We start from the raw sequence: 18,062 nt of genomic DNA on the forward strand, positions 1-18,062 counted from the left end.
ATTGGAGGAATCGTGGTCCATTTATGGAAACTCTTGGTGTAGAGACAGCTCAGGCAGCAGCCTAAAGGCAGGTGTGTACATGGCCTGTTCAAGGAAGAGCAAGGAGGCCAGCGAGCAGTGAGCCAGGAAAGGCAGGAGCTGAGGTCAGAGAAGTGTTTGGCACAGACGATGAGGATGTGTCAAGGAAAGTGAAGACTCTCGATGTTGTTCTGAGTGATAGGAAGCTCTTGGAGGTTTTGTAGAGTGTTCTAACACAGAATCACATTTGCATTTTTAAAGGATGACTCGTGCTACTTGTGTAGAAAATCAACCACAGAAATGAAGAACTAGGAATGGAGAGACTGGTTAGAGCCATAGCAGAGGAGCAGGTAAGGGCAGTGGTGGATTGAACCAGGTTGGTGGCTGGGGCGGGGATGAGACCAATGAGATCATGTCTCCTTCCGTAACATGCCAAGCTCATTCCCTCCTTCTGGACCCTTCCCTGGTTGCTCCTACTCACCAGGCTGAGCTTCACTCACTATTCCACCTCAGGCAGGTGTCTCCCCAGTTACCACCTCCTGGGAGGCCTTCCCTGAGGAAGACCCCTTTAACATGGTGCCTGATGCCTCTTCTCTGGCTCCCCTTTCTTTGCTTTATTTTACTCATAGTCTGTATCAGCCACTGCTTTTATATTTTGTTGACATATTTTTATCATCAACTTCCCCCACCAGGAGGCCATTTCCATCAGGGCAGAGGCTTTGCTGTACCCCCTGCTGCCTCACCAGCCTCTAGGTCAGCGTCTGCAAACAGTTATTTGTTGAATATCAACAAAGCACTTAGGTAGGTGCTGGGAAAATTTTCTTTATATGGCAAAGGGTTTCGTATGCAAATATTCAGTATAAACATGACTCAAAGACAGGGAGTATTCAAACCTGGCTACGGAACATACTATGTTAGAGAACTTTCTACACAGGGGAATTTATTTTTTTTTTGAGACAGGGTCTCACTCTGTCACCCAGGCTAGAGTGCAGTGGCACAATCATGGCTCATTGCAGCCTCCACTTCCAGGGCTCAAGTGATCCTCCTGCCTCAGCCTCTTGAGTACTGGAATTACAAGCATGCACCACCATACCCCGCTAATTTTGTTCATGTTTAAAATAGAGACAATGTCTCACTATGTTGTCCAGGCTGGTCTCAAACTCCTGGCCTCAAGCGATTCTTCCATTTGGCCTCCCAAAGTGCTGGAATTACAGGCATGACCCACTGGCCCCAGCCTACATAGGGGAACTTCCCGTTGACATACAGTCAGCTGGTGAGGGGTGAATCAGTAGGTTGATGCTTATGTATGTGAGTACTCTCTTGCACCAAAATACAGGTCTAAATGAAAAAAAAATAGTTATTTTTAATAAATATGTCTGGCTCATCATTTAGAAACTAGAACTTCTTGTGGGGGGAAGGTTGTAATTCCTGTTCAAAAAAAAAGTAGCACATATCCACAATACGGATCTTTACACAGACAAATGCATTGAGCAAATACACGCTGTCTCGTTATTTTTGAATGCAGCCCTTCTCCCTATTTCCTTTTCTATGGTCAGCCTCCAGCCCCATTTTCTTCCCACCATAACAGCTTGAATATGGAATATGCTTTTCTCTTTGTTTGTGTAATTCTCTATAGAATATATACCTATACACATACCCAGGGGGAGTGTTGTGTACTGTTTTGCAATGTGGGATCACTTACACACCTTTTCTCTCCTCATCTCAACACCACCTCATAGAAACTCCTCCAAGCTATCTGGCATACTCTGATTTTCCATGTTCATTGGTTACATACTATGCCATGGTGTGGATGTGTAATAATATGTTCAGCTATTCCCTCTTGGAAGGCAAATCTCTGTTTCCTGGCTTTTGCTCCTTTGAACTATGCCAGAACACCCATCTTTGAAATGTACAGTTTCAGAGCAGGAGGTGAAGTTGGATACTCTTTCATTCAATCCCACGGTTTTCAGTTAAGGTAAGTAAGAATCAGAAAAGTAAAAGAACATGCCCAAAGTCACACAGCTATTTGCCTGGTGCTTTCTAAAAATTTGAATAGCTATTATTTCACATGCTCTTCACAAGCAGGGCAAGTATTATCATGTCAACCTTAAATATGGAGAAACTGAAGTCAAAGAGACCAATTGCTTTGATTTTATTGCCAGTGAGGGCTGAAGCTAGGGCTTAAAGCCAGGACTTCTGATTCCTGATCCCCAGTAGCTTCTTCCACGCCTACATTGATAGAAACCATTAACTCAAGACTTCTACAGGGCAGCATTCTGTTAATATATTCTAGACATTAACTGTACACCCTGCCAGAAAAAAAAAAAAAAAGTTTTGTTAAAAGAATGACATGGTGTGGATTTGCCCATAATTCATAGCATACTTTCCTCTCCTATTAGAATACATGATAGTTAAGGTTGTTAAAAAACAGTCTTTGAAATCAGACATTTAATTGTGGGTGCTGGCTCTGCTACTAACTCTGCAACCTTCAGCAGGCTACCCAGCATCCCTAAAACCCAGTTTCCTCATTTACAACCAAGGATATAATTGCACTGCACCTACCTCCTTCTCAGGTATTGTTAGGATTAGATGCCGCAGGTATAAGAGCAGATAGGATAGTGCCTGGCACATAGTGAGCTCTTGATAAAGATTAGCTATTATTTTGGATGCTGTAATTCTTATATCTCACCCCACTGAACCGGTAGATATCTTTGATATCTTTCCTTCTTCACTCTTCCTTGTCTAGGACAGGGAAAACCTTTCTTATCTGCAGGTCCAGGACAGTTCACCTTGCTGATTACTTTGTTGTGTCTTCAAAGCGTAGGGTAAGAGAGGGGAAGGTCTTGAAAGCATTGTCTCTTTTTGCATTGTCCGTTGGCTAAAGTGGAGGGGAGTCTGTCCCCGAAAACGGCAGAGAGAACATTCTGACCCTTCTGAGCATGCCTGACTGTGTGAGCCATGGAGAATGCAGACATTTTTCAGCAACAGAGCATAACTGTCAATGGATGTGTTACAGCTATTTTAGTGCCTTCTCCCCTCCTGGAGAAAAGCCATTTTCAAGGCCGATGCTTGCAATGCATCAAGTGATGAAATACAGATAACAAATTGTGCATGTGTTTGGCTTCATGCTTATTACACCCCCGGTTCTGGAAAGCATTGCACTTAGCCCCTTAATAATCCCTCTCCTGAGATCAATTACTAGGATTTATCTGGTTCCTCGAGCAAAAAAGTGTTTTATTGTTTTTACTTTTGCTCCAAGTGAAGTGTGAGTGGGTAGGCCGGGTTTAAAGGGACTGTCCCAGGCAAAAATGTGAAGCTGGGATCATTGGCCCTGCTTTACTGCCTACCAGATCCTCATGACCACGAAAGGGGGAATATTTGGAAGCGCCTTCCCTGGGTAGGCACCAGGTCCAGATGTCCTCATCTCTGGCTATTCGCGGGTACATAGCACATAGGTCTGCAGGTGCCTAGGAAGGTGAGTGCTGCTCCAGGGGAGAGGCTGGAAAGCAGAACCAAGTTACCATTTCAGACCAAATCGTTTTTCCTCTAGAGTTTCACCGTAATCCAAACCAGTTGAGCATTTGAGAAGAAGTGGGTACCATGAAAAGGGGTAATGGAATTAGCTTTCATGTTTTTCCAGGACTCTAAACCATATTTCCTGTCACAACTGTATATTATTAATACAAGGCATCTGTTAGCGCAGAACTGCCTGAAAATGTGCACCCAAAAACCTTACATCTGGTTTCAATAATTTATTTCTGACATTTGTAGTTGGTGGTGGCGGGGAGTAGGGGGAGGATGGGAAAAAAGGGGGAATTAAACCAAGATGTTGTCTTTAACCCATCAGAAGCTCCTGTTGGGGCCGAAAGCTGGAGTTCTTAACGTGGTTTCTGCATTAGGTAATATAATTATATTAATTTAGCAGCAAATAGCAAGACTCCAGGCCTGGTGGGTGTGGGTGCCCACTCGCTTTTATCCTGCCTTCTCTGGCTGCAGCAATTAGCTTCCTCTTGCGAAGGGGATTAGGAGGACCACCCCCCAGCAGCGGGGGTTGGGGGGGGCTCTCTCAGAGCTGTCAGGTGTCATTCGGCTTACCCAGCCCCCCTCCCCTCCCCTGCAATTAACTCCCCCTCCCGCTTTGTCAGCCCCTCTCCCGCGGAGACAAAGAGGCCTGTTCCCGAGGTGTCCGACCTCCCGCCCCTCCGAAGGGGCCCGCCCGCGTCCCTCCAGCAGGAATCGCCGCAGGCGCTGGGAGCCAGCGCAGGCCGGGTCCGACGCCCGCCCCAGACGTTCCACGGTCAGGTTTCAGCTGGACTAGAGAGGGTGGAAAGAAAGAACGCGCGACTTCCGCGGGCCAGAGGCGTGCGAGGGCTCGGGGGAAAGGCCGGCCTCGCCGGGGAGGGAGGGGACGCGGAGGGGCGCGGGGCTCGGCCCGCGTCTGCCCGGGGACTGCGCCCTGGGACTGGGCGGGGCACAGGTGTCCCAGGAGGGGGCGCCCCGACTCGACGCGGACGGGCCTGAGCCTCCCGCGCCTGCGCCGCCCCCGCCGTGCGCCGCCATCGCCCCGTCTAAGGCGCCCCGGGTCCGCCCAGGCGTGGTCGATGCTCCGAGGGAGGAACGGCGGCTAAAGAGCGGTCCTCGGGGCCCCTCGGGAGGGGCAGCACCCGGACTGTCTTAAGTGCAACACGTACCAAAAGGGGCTCTTTGGGATTTGGGACCCCCCCGCCCCCAAGCAACAGACGTACCTTTCTCGACTCTCCAACTTAGAAACACAGGTTTTGTCTGTTTCACTGTTAGACCGTCAGAGATCATCAGGTCCCACAGCCGCCTCGTTTTCCAGGTGAGGGCACTGAAAACCGGAGAGATTTTGCCTTTTGCTCAAGGTCACTGTGCCGCTGGGACTAGAGGGTCTGAATATACGGCACCCCCCAGGTCAGTGCTTTCTGCAGCTACGATATAAAAAGATAAGTTTGGCTGGAGGGTGGGGGGCATCCAGGCCGGGCCTGGCCAGCCGGCGGGGAGGCTCAGCCCGGGGTTCAGATTTTCCTGGAGCCAGTCCACCAGCGGTCAGGCCACATGTGAGTAATAAAGAGTTGAGTGTTGCGTACTTTAGGCTGCGCTCCCTCATCCTGGCCCCCTTCCCCGGCCTTAACTTCCTTTTGGAGTCCCTACTGACTTCTGGGTGTCCACCATGGACCCTGTTGGAAAAATTTCAATTCTGTCTCAGAATAAAAGGAATGAAAACCTGGGGAAAGGAGCCAAGGAGGAAAGCCACAAATACGCATCTGGCCGAGGCAGAGGGAGCAGCTCCAAGAGTCCGCAGAGATGCGCCGTGACTGCTGTTTGCAGAGGTTCAGCTGCCCGATGTGCTCCTGGATCCTGCCCCTGAGAAATCAGAGCAGGCCACAGAGAAGACACATGGTCCCTACTAATTTTTTGCCTGCGACCCAAGTCCTTCAAGTTTCTGCAGACCATGGGGAAGGGCAAGAACTATGGAATCAGACAAGAGGTGGTTGGAATTCCAGCTCCCCAACCCATTAGATGGGGTCTTGAGCAAGAGACTCAAACTCTCTGAGCCTCAGTTTCTTTGCCTGTTACAGGAGAGGAACAATAGGACCATTGTGAGGACTTATATAATGTGTATTATATGAAGAACTTAGCACAGTTCTTGTACCTAGGGCTCCATTGTAACTTTTTCGGGTTTTAGGCATTTTAGCCTTTTTTGCCATGAGCCCTTCAGCAAAAACAAAAACAATTAAAAAATACAAAAATATTTTATGGCTGCGTTTGTATAAAATTGAACACACTAATATTATGTAGTAAAGCTTTTCTTTCTTTTTTTTTTTTTGGAGGTCTTGCTCTGTGACCCAGGCTGGAGTGCAGTGGTGTGATGTTGGCTCACTGCAACCTCTGCCTCCTGTGTTCAGTGATTCTCCTGCCTCAGCCTCCTGAGTAGCTGAGATTACAGGCACCCGCCACCATGGCTAGTTAATTTTTGTATTTTTTTAGTAGAGATGGGGTTTTACCATGTTGGCTAGGCTGCTCTGGAACTCCCGACCTCAACTGATCTGCCCGCCTCAGCATCTCAAAGTGCTGGGATTACAGGTGTGAGCCACTGCGCCCGGCCAGTACTAAAGCATTTCTTTTTTAATCTAAAAATGTTATGTATACTGTTTGTTTTGTTTCTACAAAGAAATTTAAACATTTCCATGGGCCCCTAAAAGCACTGTGGACCCTCAGCACTGTGCCTAATGGATGTCAGCCCTGCTTGTCTCCCAGCTCAAGATCTGCTTTTAGGGTAGCCCAAACTAAGACATACAGGCATGTCTATGATGTGTGAGGAGCCACAGCAAAGAGACGACTGAGAGAATAGTGTAAAGAGTGAGGCTTGGGGGAAGGAGGAGAGAAATCACTTTCACAAACTCAGCCTCCCCCACAGTCCTCTCTCCATCACATGGGGTGGCTGTTGTAGCCTTCCCTGATGAATCTGTCAGGACCATGCTTCCCGTACATTAGGTCTGCCCACTGCTCCATCAGGCCTCTATCTCTACACCCTCTGCACACACCCAGGCAGGTAGGTAGTATGAAGCCCACCTTCCCTGATAGGCCCCTCTCTGTAGTTCCTCTTCATAGACAGGCATCTATTCTGCCAGGATTCCAGTCCCTCTTGCCAGGGGGAGATCCCAGGCTTTGGGGCAACACTGCCCCAAGGCCCACATGTGGGCCTCCTGAGGCCCACATGTGGAATACCGGCCATGCCCTCCCACCTACTTTTCTCCTTAGGGAAGGCCCCACTCCGGGGTACTTTTCAGCTGCAGGGAGCCTCAGAAAGAGTGGGCATAAGAGAAAGTCACTGTCCCGCATGATACTAGCTTTTCTTCCATCTGACGTCACAAGGCTGGATCATGCAGTCTGTCCCTGGGGGCACATAGCTCTTAGGATTCGCTCCCAGCTACCAAGCAACTGGCAGAGACTAAACAGCTTATGTTTCTAAAGAGGGAGTGGCTGGTGTTTATCAAAGACTGATGTGTGGGCTCCAGTGGCCTCTCCAGACGGTGGCTGAGGCTTGTCCTGAGCTCTGGGAAAGCAGGAAGTCCCCGGCTGGGCTGGGGCTTGCTGGCTTTGCAGGATCACTGGCAGGATCTGAGGAAAGCATTCCTCACAAATGTCTCTTTCAGAGGCTGCCAGATTCCTTAACAGCTAATTAGTGAGAAGTCACTGCCATGGTGGGGGCTGACCTAGGCCTTCCTCCACCTCCTCCTTGGGGTCGAGACCCCGGGAGAGACCAGCAATGCTTTACTATGGCCATATTTCCTCCCCTGTGTCAACGCTTTCTTTAGGAATCGTCTCACGTTTAAGCCTTTTCTCAGAAACCAGCTTTTCTCTGACAAGTTTGCAGCTCAAAAGGAACTGGCTCCTCTTACTGTTGAAATCAGGCACATCTGGAAGCAGTAAACTTTTCAGCAGGCCGAGGGGGAAGAAAAGATGTCTTGCAGGGGACAGATTCACCTCTGGGACTAATTATTCTTTATATTTCACCCGTCACATTTACCATCTTCCTCAGAGCAAAGAGACAATAAGTGATCTCATTAAATCCCAGAAAGATGCTTCCCCCCTTCAGGAGAACCTCCTCTCAACACCCCGTCCTCTGACAAGAGCCATGTCACTGAGGTTGGCACTGGGGCCTGGGAATCAGGGATGGGTGGGGCAGAGGTGCTTCCAGATGCTTTTCCTCATTTGAATGTAGTGTCTGTGTTTTCTATTGCTGGAAATATCCTTGTGAGTCTGAAATCAAAGTCTTCTCTAGCCACATTTTCCCCAGACGTAGGCTCCCCTTGGAGAGATAGAAATGAGAGGGCATGCTGGATTGTGGGGTTAAAAAAATCATTTTAGGGGAATTCTGAACCAGCTCTTCTTCTGTCTTCTTCCTATCAAAAACTCATCCTGAGGCTGGCTGTGTTGGCTCACACCTGTAATCCCAGCACTTTCAGAGGCCGAGGCAGGAGGATTGCTTGAGCTCATGAGTTCAAGACTAGCCTGGGCAATGTGGTGAAACCCTGTCTCTCCAAAAAAATACAAAAATTAGCCAGGCATGGTGGCACATGCCGGTATAGTTTGAGCTACTTGGGAGGCTAAAGTGGGAGGATTGCTTGAGCCTGGGAAGTTGAGGCTGCGGTGAGCCGAGATTGTGGCATTGCACTCCAGACCGGGTGACAGAGTGAGATCCTGTCTCAAAAACAAGCAGACAAAACATCCTGATAGAAAGACCAGAGAAGACACTGAATCAGATTCTTTTAGGGCTGGGTAGCAGTTTTTTGAAACCCCTATTAACTTCAGTGAGTGAGGCAAGTTCAAGAGGCTGAAGACGAAAACCAGAGCTAGCAAATGAGACATGGGGTTTCATTAGAGACTTCCATACAGGGGAGAGAGTCCGCTGGCATCAGGCTGGACAACGTAACCGACTGGCCTAGTGGCAGTGGGCTGGGCAGGAAGGCTGCAATGGCCTCCAAATCTCATGCAGTTTATATAGCATTTTCACTTAACACCCCCCACCCAATCCCAGCAGGCTTCATTTAGCCCAAAAACTCAGGGCCTCAATTCACTGCATGGCCCGTGTTCCACGGGATGTGCCGGGGACTCAGATGTTCCACATGGATAAGGGATGAATCTCCTGGTTGGCTACTCCAGATCCCCTAGCTCAGAACACACATTCAGGTGCATCTGCCATACAGGGTCATTCTAAGGGTATGCTAAAGTTATTGCTGACAGGTGCGTTTACCATACAATGACTGTCCACAAAGCCTGTGAACCCTGGTATCATATTGCTGTGATACCAGCGTTTGGAATTGTTGTCACTTCCTTTCCCAATCACGTAAATGAGCAGCTCGGACAGGGCCACAGCATCCAATTGATTGTCTTCCCGATCCACACCTTTTTACCTTTCAAATAGACACCATTCAACTCAAGGGGATGGGTGTAGGAAGAGAAACTCTCTCCCTCTGTACTCTTGTCAGATGTTGGCCGGAGATGGCCCAGAAGGCTCAGAACCCCATCTTCTGAAGGGTGCCTGGTGTCTTTCAGGTGTTCCTTACTTAAAATGTGATTGACAAAATTAGCATCACTTGAAAGCTCCTTAAAAAGTACACAGTTTCCTCACCCTTTCCTGCTCCACATCCCAGGCATTTTAACAAGACCTCCAGGTGATTTCTATGAATGCTGTAGAATGAGAGGTTGTGTTCTAAATCAGTTGTTCTCAGTAATTGGCTTGGCTCAGAATCACCGGCAAGGCTTGTTAAAATGTTGACTGCAGGACCCTGCCCCAGACTTTCTGATTCCAAAGGTCTGGCATGGCTGAGAATATACATTTTTAATAAGTTCCCATGTGGTGCAGGTGCTGCTGATCCAGGGACAACACTAACGTGGTTCCCAAGCCTAATACATAATACTTAGGGAATTGTGTTTAAAAATACAGATTCCTGGGCTACACTTAAGAAATTCAGATTCAAAGGTGTTATAATCTAATAACAGGGTTGTTAGAACAAAGTACATTGTATAGCACTTTACAGTTTACAAAATGCTTTTGTCAGAGGCTTTTGAACCCAAGCAACTCCATCTCGAATAGGAGCTGGCTCAAATGAGGCTGAGACCCACTGCATTGCATTCCAAGAGAGTTAAGGCATTCTAAGTCACGGGATGAGATAGGATGTAAGCACAAGATACAGGTCATAAAAACCATGCTGATAAAACAGGCTGCAGTAAAGAAGCCAGCCAAAACCTACCAAAACCAAGATGGTGACAAGAGTGACCTCTGGTTGTCCTCACTGCTACACTCCCACCAGTGCCATGACAGTTTACACATCCCATGGCAACATCAGGAAGTTACCCTATATGGTCTAAAGAGGGGAGGCATGAATAATCCACCCTTTGTGTATCATATAATCAAAAAATAACCATAAAATTGGCAACCAGCAGCCCTCAGCGCTGCTCTGCCTGTGGAGTAGCCATTCTTCTATTCCTTTACTGTCGTAATAAGCTTGTTTTCACTTCGCTCTATGAACTTATCTTCAATTCTTTCTTGCATGAAGTCCAAGAACCCTCTCTTGGAGTCTGGATCAGGACTCCTTTCTGGTAATGAAATGAGAGCATTCCCTGGCCCCTTTGCAGCACGTGCAACAGGGGTGTGGCTTGTTTATTCAGTCTCCCAAGTGCTCAAATCCCTTAATGTAGGGGGAGCATGCAGGTGAGTAGGTACATGAGCTGGGGTGAGTACTTTTGGGCTCCAGCCCCAACAGAGTGTCTAGGGGTGTCACAATGCCTTTTTAGCCCTGCCATACAGGGACAGCTTAACTGTTACAAACAGCTAAGTGAAGAGTCAGTGTGACACCCTTTTTGGGTTCCTGCATCCAGTGCATCCTGAATTCTTGTCCAGTGTCCAGAAAGAATCTGGTCACACAGACTTGAAGGTTGGTGAATGCAGGGATTTATTGAGTAATGGAGGTGTTGCTCCATTACTCAATAAAAGGAATGGGGAGCTGGAGAGGAGATGGGGTGGGAAGATGAACTTCCCCTGGAGTTTGGAGATCCTGCAGCCAGTCTCCTCTCCAATTGCTCCCAGCTGATCTCCTCCCAACATTCAGACACTTCGTCTCTTCCCTCTTTCTCTGCTGCACTGCTCTGCTGCTCTTCTGCTTGTGGAGCCTGGGGTTTGAGGTTTTTATGGGTACAGAATGGAGGGTGTGGTGGGCCAGTGTTGGTTTGTAAAACACTCAAGACAGGAAAACAGGGATAACTGTTCTCATTTAGAGTCATGGTTTCCAGACTTTAAGGTGAGGCCTTTGCTGGGGAACCACTCTCTTCTACCCAGTATTTCCCTACCTCCTGTCCATATCAGTAAGACCTTTATAAACAATATTCCATTTACTCTTTGGAATGAACAACCTTCTTACAAATAAGGAGGAAGCTGAGGCTCTGAGAGGTTAAGCAATTTATCTAATATTTCTTAGTGAGTAAGCCAAGATTTGAACCCAAGAATTCAACCTAAACTTTGTCTCATCATAGCCTGTTACAAAATCATTGTAAAGATTGAATCCATTTCAAGTATTTTTAGTTAACTGTTCAGAGTTTTTCAGAGGCAGTTTTATGGTTTTGTGGAATGTGGTTAATGAACAGATAAGACTGTTTTGTATAGAGCAACATCCATTCCCATGCTGGTAATATCCTTGGGTACTTAGAAGCATGCCACATAGATTGAACATGACTTCTCTGATTTTGACTACCCTTTCAATTCACATTTTTTTTTTAAACAGGTTTAAAAAAAAGTTAAAAGACCCAACCCTTTCTTTGAAGGTCAGACTGATCAAGTTTTGATTTAGCTGAGGCTGTATCAGTAGTTTACTGTGTGTGCAGACTCCCAGTCCACATCACTGCCATAATGCCCAACGAAGCTTTTTCAAAGGAAAGGCATCTGCGTGCATTGTAAGTACTAGTTGTTGATGACAAAAAAACAAACAAACAAAAAAACGCAAAAACAAACAACAAAAAAAATTGTGTGCCTCAGACCGTATCTATGAAAAAAAAAAATCTTCCCTGAATCTGTCCTCAGATCCTTTTTAATGCAAGTTGAGACAAGAGGTTTCCTAGCTGGCTGGAACCAAGAACAATGCCCTGTAGCTGTGGGTGTAGAAGTGGGTGCGGCTTGTCATCCGGCAGCTTTTGAAGAGGTGTCAAAAAATGGCCATTTTGAAATAAGTGCTCTTGTTACCTAAAAGAGGGCAGTGCCTGGGTCAGAAATGTCCAGTGGTCTCCTTCAAAAAAGAGAAGGAAAGGAAACAACTTTCCTAGCTTGAAGCAGAGCTGATATTCTCCCACTGCGTGAACCCCTTTCCCAGCCGTGTTTCTGGGAGCACCAAGATCAAATTACAAAGACATTTTCTGCTTCACAATTACTTAGTTGGGTTTTTCTTTCTTTCTCCCTTCCTTTTTTGAAATAGGGTCTCACTCTGTCAACCAGGCTAGGGTGCAGTGGTGCAATCTTGGTTTACCGAAGCCTCCACCTCCAGGGCCCAAGTGATCCTCCCACCTCAGCCTCCCGAGTAGCTTGGACCACAGGCACATGCCACCATGCTCAGCTACTTTTTGTATTTTTGGTAGAGATGGGGTTTTATCTTGTTGGCCAGGCTGGTCTCGAACTCTTGAGGCTCAAGCGATCCATCTGCCTCAGCCTCCCAAAGTGCCAGGATTTTATGGGTGTGAGCCACCGTGCCCAGCCTTAGTTGGGGTTTTAACTGGCAAAACTTTCTTCTTTCAAAGTCCAGTACTCCATTGATTTTCCCCTTTCCTCCCTCTCTGGCAGGGATGGCAGTGGGGAAGTTGAGATGCTGCAGAAGGGTGTGCCGAGGGTACCTATATGTTAGATCGCATGCCATAACCAGGAAATATTTTTAGAAATCCAGAAAAAAAAAATATCTCCTGGGCGAATGGTGTCGATTTTGTGCTGTTTGGGGAAAGTGGCTCATCAGAGTAAATGCCTCTTTCTCTGATGCCTTAAGTATTCTCTCTGCCTCAGATGAGCAGGTTATTAAGGTAATGTTACCCTTTATTGCTGAAGAGCAGTGTAAATAGACACCCAGACTACAGAGATTACTTGCTTTCAAACTGCAGAAATGAGACACTTTCTCTTGCAATTTCCCTTTCCACCAAATAGCATACCCTATTTGCTTGGGGGAAATAGTCGCCTTCTTATAATGACCACACCCATTTGCTCAGATGGAAAAAGCTGGCAAAATAAGTGCTGTTATTATCTGGGCAAATTTTTGAGAGTTTTCTTCCTTACGCTGTGTTGTTCTGCTCTGAGCCCACTGCCCTCCCTTCATTCAGTCACATACAGAAGACACTGCCCCTTCCCCTCCGCACAAGGGTCAAGGAACTCCCAGTCCCAGGATGGAGGGTGTCTCTTGACTGATGGGGATGGGGGTAGGGGTGAGAATCATTTCAGGACCATCTGATACTGAGAGAGGAGACTCGGCCTACTGCCCTTGGAGAGCTCTCAGCTGATGAAAAAGACAGTCCTGACATGAGGAAATTTACACACACACATGCACACATAGACACATACATATATACCTATACATATGTACATATGTGCACATATATACACATACATTTCCACCAAGTATTATATATTAATTTATATTTTTCTTGGAATACAGAGAGAAAAGTAGCATTTGATGAATAATACTAAGAGACAGCATAATTAGTATTAGTTGGCCCAAACTATGGAGTTAGTGCTGGGGAAAACAGGTCTTAAAGGGAGGGGGTGTTTGTCTCCATGTAGAGAGAGTCAGTGTGACTTAGGTATACTCTGAGTGCTTAATATTAGCCTAGGAAAGAATAGCAGAGACTCCGCCTGCTGCTTCCCGACAGGGATTTCTTTATAACCAAAGCACAATAGCTTTACCCAACCCACTGTAACAGGATAAACAAGTTTGATGTAACTTCCAAATCTATTTTCTATTGTAAGTTCATTTATTGAATAAAATAGCAATTCAACATGTTTGCAAATCATGGTGCTGTTAGATGCCAACGCTGGCAGAGATTCATGTGTTTACTGTACAGCTCGCCCAGTTAGGCTCTGCTACTCAGCAGAGCAGCAATGTGGAATTCCAAACAGCTGCAAGCAGTAAGTGGAAAGCGATTTCTGCTAATCATCCAGGGGGTCATGTGGCGTGGTGGAAACTGTTCCAGACAGCAACTTGCGTGTAGCGTCAGGACTTGGAAGCGGCTTCTGGATACTTGCTTTTTGGGCTGATAAAAATTAAGAGCGAGGTGGTGACGTGATCTTGCACACTTGCATTTAGTATTGTCTAGATGTGAACCTGAATTTGTTTTACATTAGAAAACCCCTATTCAACAGCTTTTGGGACTGATTCCCAGCGTCTGAGGAAAATGCACAAAAGCAAAGATGTAGTCCACTTATGGGGGAAAATAGGAGAGCTACCTCCTCACGCTTCTCCAAAGGATTCAAAAATTCTTCTGAGGATGTGTGTGGTTTTTAAAATCTATGTTGAATGTAGAATTAACTTATGTCCATTCAGCCAGAGAAAGTTTATCTTGGTTTCTCAGTAAAAGCACATTTTCAAGATATAGATGTGGAATCAGGGGCTTCGTTGGCAGTTTACCAAGAAGTATACCTGATCTGTGAATACCCCTACCCAAGGTGGCCACTCTAAAACTCAGGATTTCCTAGGCCTACCATCACCTTTTGCCACGCAGTGATCTGCAGCCCTGTTCCACCGTGTCCTGTCTGGAACTTAGAATGGACTTTGGAAGCTCAAGCTAGAGGCTGCATTTCTCTCCCATCAAGAATGGGAAGAGAAGACCCTTTGCTGCTGCCTTTTGTCTGTGGCTGGAGCACTGAGAACATGGCCTCGAAGCTGGCTGCCAGGTGCACAAATAGCCAGGCTGTCTGCTAGGTCCCTTTTGTCCTGGTCTTTGGCATCCGAGGTAGCCCTAGCCTGTGTTCCAGCCGCCTAGCTGGTTGCTGCCAGCTCAGCTTCCCAGGACTTGGGCCTAATCCCGGTCTCACGCCTCACATGGAGCTGGCTGGTTCCTGTTAGCATTTCAGTCTACCCCTAATGGCGAGCATTGTTGCTGCCAAGTATTCAGGAAACTGGATTCCCATTTGGCCCTTCTGATCAGACCCTTCTGGATCACTTTGCCTGCTTGGAAACAGACGGCAGTTATGCCACGTCCCTTGGACTTGTCTATGGCTGCTCAGGGAAGAGCTGTGTCTGGTCCGTATGTTCCGATTCATGATATCCCCTTTCCCCCAGCCTGTAGTGCAACTGGCTCCAATCTGGAATTCTAGGTAATGCTAACCCCTCTTTTGGAATAGCTTCTTATAGTTATGATCTGTGCTGAACAAAATAATCTTATCAAGTGCAGAGGCTTTCAGAGAATGTTATCTACCTTTCAAAGTTGTTCTCAAGAACATTCTAGAAGATCACGTTTTGTTTTTTTCTTAGCAGCTTAGCTCAAGGCATAGGGGATTTGATATATTTATGACAAGGCCTTTTTCAAATACGTTGATCTGGCTAGCTTTGGTCCTCAAAAGAATGCTCTGCCCTAGAGCAGGCCCCTTTTATGAGACACAGCTACACAAATGGGTAAGTTCTTGCAAATGGTCCATCAACTGATCATAGAGGAAAATAATTAGCTAAGTCTTTAGTTATGCCTCAGAGTGTTTTGTTTGTTTGTTTGTTTGTTTGTTTGTTTGTTTGTTTAGATAGGGTCTCCCGATCACCCAGGCTGGAGTGCAGAGGCACTATCTGGGCACATTGCAGCCTTGACCTCCTAGGTTCAGGCGATTGTCCCATCTCAGCCTCCACAGGTGCGGGCCACCATGCCCGGCTAATTTTTTGTTATCTTTTTTAGTAGAGATGGGGTTTTTACCAGGCTGCTCTTGAACTCCTGGACTCAAATGATCCACTGCCTTCACTTCTCGAAGTACTGGAATTACAGGCATGAATCCCCATGTCTGGCCTCGGAGTGCACTTTTACTGAAGCTGTTTTTGATGGGCACTGCTGGGGTTGCACTAGTGTGAGGTGGGAGTGAGTCATGAGCTGGCCTCTGTCCCTGGCCCACAGAGTCACCTTGACCGCTGTGCGCTACCGCAGGGACGATTGCAGCCTCGGATGGTCTACGCTGTGAAGAGGCCTGCAGGACCAGGTCTTTCTGACCTGGAATGAGTGTAGAGCACAGCTGGACCCATTTCCTGCTGCCAGATTTAAGAAGTTTGCCACAGAAGATGAGGCCTGGGCCTTTGTCAGGAAATCTGCAAGCCTGAAGTTTCGGAAGGGCAGAAAAACACAAGAATCACAAACAAAAGCCAGCAAGGGACTCCATGAGCCACTGAACAAAGATGGGGATGAAAGCGTAGAGCCATGTGTAAAGCCTGTGAAGCAAGTCGCAGAGCCAGCGCCTCCAGTGAGCAGAGACATTTTCTTACATGGGAGGCTTTGTTGTCTACACTGATGGCTACTGTTCCAGTAATGAGTGGAAGAGGGCACTAGTGGGAATTGACGTTTACTGGAGGCCAGGCCATCCTTTAAATGTAGGCATTAGACTTCCTGGGTGACAGACAAACCAAAGGGCAGAAATTCGTGCAGCCTGCAATGCCATAGAGCACGCAAAGCCTGCAAACATCAATACATCGGTTTTGTACACAGAGAGTGTGTTTACTGTAAATGGTGTAACTAACTGGGTTCAAGGTTGGAAGAAGCATGGGTGGAAGATAAGTACAGAGAAAGAGGTGACGAACAAACAGAACTTTGTGACACTGGTCACTGGAGACGCTCATTCAAGGCATGGACATTCAGTGGATCCTTGTTCCTGGTCATTCAGGGTTTATAGGCAATGAAGAAGCTGATAGATTAATAAGAGGAGCTAAACATTCTGAAGACTAAGCAAAGTGACTTTATTACTTGGGAAAACTTGGGCCAGCAGCTGTTTCACTACTTTTGATTACTGGTATGGAACAGAGACTGCAGGCTGGACCATTGCAGTGGATGGGCAGATGTGGCTTTCACACTGAATCATGGTGGCAGGTGGCATTCTGTAATACATTTTGATAAAAAGTGGTTAAATACTGAACATCTATGAGATTAAATAATTCTGTGAGATTTCAGTATTTTGCTTATTAGGTTTGATTCTGTTCTTTCTTATTTTGTTGCAATCTGGTTTAAAATGCCACAGCTTTGATTTGTTTGTTGTTGCTGAGACGGAGTCCTGCTCTATCATTCAGGCTGGCGTGCAGTGGTGCAGTGGTGTGATCTCAGCTCACTGCAACATCCACCTTATGGATTCAAGTGAGTCTCCTGTCTCAGGCTCCGGAGTAGGTGGGACTACAGGTGCACGCCACCACACTCGGCTAATTTTTATATTTTCAGTAGAGATGGGGTTACACCATGTTGACCACGCTGGTCCCAAACTCTTGACCTCAAGTGATCCACCCACCACAGCCTCCCAAAGTGCTGGGATTACAGGTGTGAGCCACCACGCCTGGCCCACAGCTTTGATTTTGATAAGAAAAATAAATAAATTTTAAATAAATAAATAAATAAATAAATAAGCAGTGGTTCAAAGATGCATGTCAGAAGTCTAGAAATATTCTGAAAGCATCCATTTACCTTCCAGTTCACAGGTGAAGGTAAATGGATGCTTTCAGAATATTTCTCACTCCAGATGAGTCTCCTGCTTTTACAGGTGACTTGCACCTGTGGGCACATTAGAGACAGATGCAGCCGGGGGTCTGGGTGGGCTGCTCAGCAGGGAGGATGTGAGCTGGTCTCAGCTTCACATACCTGCTTGATGGACACTGACATAGTGGGCAAAGCCCGCACACAGGCGACCCTGGCTGCTAGGCCACTCTCTAGGAACAGTTACAACTTGTAAAGACCAAGATGCATAAATAAGTCTTTCCAAAATTTCTTTGGCTTTTTTGTTGAAAACTGCACATACTTCAAAAAAAGTTTGACATGATCATCGATTTAGTTTTAAACTTTTTATTATAAAATAAAACATATAGGAAGACAGACAGACACACACATACTATTTTCATTGAGACTTCTGCCTAGAAGAAAATCCTTATTGATCTGTGTGTTATGAAGGCTAGTGACATTCACAACTGTTGACAACGTTCAGACAATTCTTATTTATTAATGCAACTTTAATCTTTAAAAACCACCCTTTCTATTATTCTTTTTTCTTTTCTTTCTTTCTTTCTTTCTTTTTTTCTTTCTTTTTTTTTTTTTTTTTTGAGACAGAGTCTTGCTCTGTTGCCGAGGCTGGAGTGCAATGTCATGATTTCAGCAATGACATGATTTCAGCTCACTGCAACCTCTGCCTCCTGGGTTCAAGGGATTCTTGTGCCTCAGCCTCCTGAGTAGCTGGCATTATAGACGTGTACCACCATGCCCAAAGTTTTGTACTTTTAGTAGCGGGTTTTCATCTTGTTGGCCAGACTGGTCTCAAACTCCTGGCCTCA

General features: G+C 46.5%; 1 pseudogene; it reads left to right on the forward strand.

The window, feature by feature from the left end:
• The first annotated feature begins 15,634 nt into the window (after window positions 1-15,634).
• LOC101036418 (ribonuclease H1 pseudogene) lies at window positions 15,635-16,482 on the forward strand (annotated as a pseudogene).
• Window positions 16,483-18,062: the final 1,580 nt, after the last annotated feature.

Source organism: Saimiri boliviensis, chromosome 14 (genome assembly GCF_048565385.1).
Source record: "Saimiri boliviensis isolate mSaiBol1 chromosome 14, mSaiBol1.pri, whole genome shotgun sequence".
NCBI lineage: Eukaryota > Metazoa > Chordata > Mammalia > Primates > Cebidae > Saimiri > Saimiri boliviensis.